Raw genomic sequence first — 3,144 nt, 5'->3', positions numbered from 1 at the left:
ATATGGATAATGTTTATTGGTATTACAAATGGAGTGGTGCTTTTTTTTTCTTTTTAATAAAAATAAAAACCAATGGAATAAAAAAAAAAATAAAAGTGACAACAAAATACCAAAATTGAAATAGTTTTTGTCTAGTGCAAACTCAGAAGTGATGCCAAAGGCCACAATCAGAACAGTGGCGAATTCAAAAGCAATGGATGCTGGTTGACGTGTTTGATCCTGATAGACAGTGGGATGGTCACAGGCCCTGCCTCCCACAGAAGGTGGGAAAGAAAGCCTCTTGTTGGTTTGTCAGAGGCCTACGTGGCAGGAGGTGGAACAAGGGTTGCACAAAGAAAGGCATTTCTGCTGTGGACTGTCCCACACACACCCAGCTGTTGTTAACTTTCTGTTTTTTCTTTTGCTTTCTTTTCTTTTCAGAAAACCAAATGCATAAATAAATGTTCCAAATTTGCGACAGCCTCTGAATTTATTTCACTAGCTGTTGTTTTTGAAGGCCTTAAGTGGCATGGACGTGGCTGTTTCTAAAGCTGTCTCCTCCTGCACTGTTGCTCTCCTACAAGGGGAAAGAGCTATGGCCCTGACTGAGACCCTGTTCAGGTGTGCACGACACAGATTTGCCAGCTAGGCTATGTAAAATGAAGTGTGTGTGTGGGGCGTAGGGGAAAAGTGTGTGCTTAGTGACAAAGCTGGCAAACATCTACTTGTGGATGCCGCTTAGACTGGCAAATATTTCATTTTGCTGATATGGCTTATGCCATTTGGAGAGTTTGGTTAACTCTCAGCACACTTGATTCAAGGTGCACCTCTATTAAGGACTTTGCTGGCATGGCTTTGTAGACTAGTCCCCAGCTCAGTGGAGGTGGGGGTCTATGACTAAGCTTCCTTGGAGCTGTCACAGTCCATGGCATCATAGGAGTTTGGGGAAAGAGAACAATCTCAGAAGACTTCCTTAGCTGTCAAACACAGAAGAGCCAATGATCAGGATTAGCCTCAACCTTTTTGCCAGTGATTGTGCAAGGAGGAAAGGCTTGCAATGTTCATATTGGAAGCCAAAGGTTTTCCAGTTTTGGTCTTAACGTTTTACTGCTGCAGATGGAGCAGTGGGACTGCCAGTGCGAATGGTGCTCTTTTGGTGGATGCCTGCAGTCAGTGCAGTATAGTGGTGTTCCTACTCACTTGCTGTGGGGAAGAAAGGTTTTTTGCAATAAGACATGAGCCTGGATTTTCAGCTGGTGTTAATTCCAGTGGAACTATCTTGAGGAACACCAGCCGAAGAGACACCCTATGCTTTTTAATAGCAGAGTTCATGGCGTTGCAAAGGTTCGTGCATCTTTTTAAAGAAGGAAAAAGGAAATTGGAACAAAAATGAAATCTGCGTGGCTTTCTTTTGCATATATTTCAGAAAAGGAGCACTTTGTGGGCCAAGGCTGTGTCATAACTCAATTTTTCTCTCAAGCAGATCCCATTTTAAGTAAAATCAATGAACTGGATCCCCAGCTGGTCTGTCTCAGTATAAAAGTAATGAAGTCAATGGACATAGGTCAAGTTACTGCACCTGAAGAATTGGTCTAATAAGAACTCACCTGCATAATCCAGCTGCTTGGGTCCTGTGCTGCAAGTAGGCATCTTTAGGCCTATCTTTGGGTAGTTTAACCTTGTCCAAGAGCCTGGCATTTCCTTTCTGTGAGCCAGTTACTTTGGGAGTTCTCTGCCGTTCCACGACAGGCCATCAAGCGTGGTGTTCTGCCATCAAAGGTAACTTGTAAGTTTGAACACCGTTCCACACCATGCCCGCCTACCCCATGCACTAGAATGCACCAGGAGGAAATTCCTTCTTTACCTATCGTATCAGCTTTTCAGCATGGAGAAGTGCACATCAAAATTGCGTCCCACCTAACACAGTGCAGCTATTTTCTTTATTCCTCGCCACAGGTTAATCCTTCTCTTTCCCTGCCAGTATCTTCTAGGTGTTTCTCCAAGTGCAGAAGGAAACTGTAAGGTGACAAAACTTAAACCAGAAAGGAATGGCTGGGACATGGTGACTGGGATATAAAGACTTGACTTCCATTCCTTGTCCCGTACATGCTCAGACAGGTGAATTAGATCTAAAAGAGCACGGGTGCCTAGGTACATATTTCCTTCTTTCAGTCCACTAATAGGCACTGTTGACATGTTCCTAATTACTGGTCAGCTACGAGCAGACCCTGTAGGCACCTGTTCCCCATAGACATGTGTTTCCTCCAGCTAGTGTGCACAAAACCGTATATGTTCATATACCACCATGCAGCTAATCTGCTGCTTCCAGCCCTGGGCTTGGAAACTTTCAAGGGGCTTTCTCAGTAGGACTTCCCCTGCCTATCCTACCTGCTCCTTGTGGCAGACCTAATCCAGATGCAGTCCATACAAAAGATGGCTAGTGAGCAACTTTGATAAAGGTTTGGAGGGGGAGGATGCAGGCCCTGAGGTGTGCAAGACCCACATTTCTGTCTTTGCTTTGTTCCCAGGGCTCACCTGTCCTAGGAGGGTGTCCTCCCCACCAGGCAGCAGGGCCCTCACCATGTGCTTTTGGGCTATGCACATGCTCATGATTTTTCGGGGAAAACTTGGTGCAGCTCTGAACTGCAGGAGCAGGTTCATGGCTAAGAATCCTTATTTCTGGCCAGCTGTTTTGGGGGCCTGAGCCCCATGTCTTTTCTCTGCATCTTACTCCTTGCTAGCTTGGGGCAGGGGCTCCCTGCATATCTGGTGTCTGCGGCTGCCTTGGGCATGGAGGAGCCCAGACCGCCAACGTTTGGCTGAGGACTCTGCAATGGGTGAGGCATTTCTGCACCTCCACACCTGTTACGATCAATTCAGGTCTGTAAAATGGAAACGACAGCACTGTCCTACCTCGTGGCTCTTGAGGAAAATAAATAGACTGAGGTTTCAGAGTTACTCCAATCCTGTGTTAAGGAAGGAGAGCCCCAGGCCCAGAGTGGGAGGGAACTGCCCATCACTGGAAATGACACACAAACCAACAGGAACCGCTTCTAATTCATGTCCCAGCTGGAAAATAAAATCCCATTGTGAGAGAGAGCTTCTGTAGAGGCAAGCGCCGGCTTTGTCTTTAGTGATTTATTTATTACAAAGCAGCCTTCAGTT

Source organism: Gavialis gangeticus, unplaced genomic scaffold (genome assembly GCF_001723915.1).
Source record: "Gavialis gangeticus isolate Ggan-Ray unplaced genomic scaffold, GavGan_comp1, whole genome shotgun sequence".
NCBI classification, from domain to species: Eukaryota; Metazoa; Chordata; order Crocodylia; family Gavialidae; genus Gavialis; species Gavialis gangeticus.
This window is presented reverse-complemented; position numbering follows the sequence as displayed.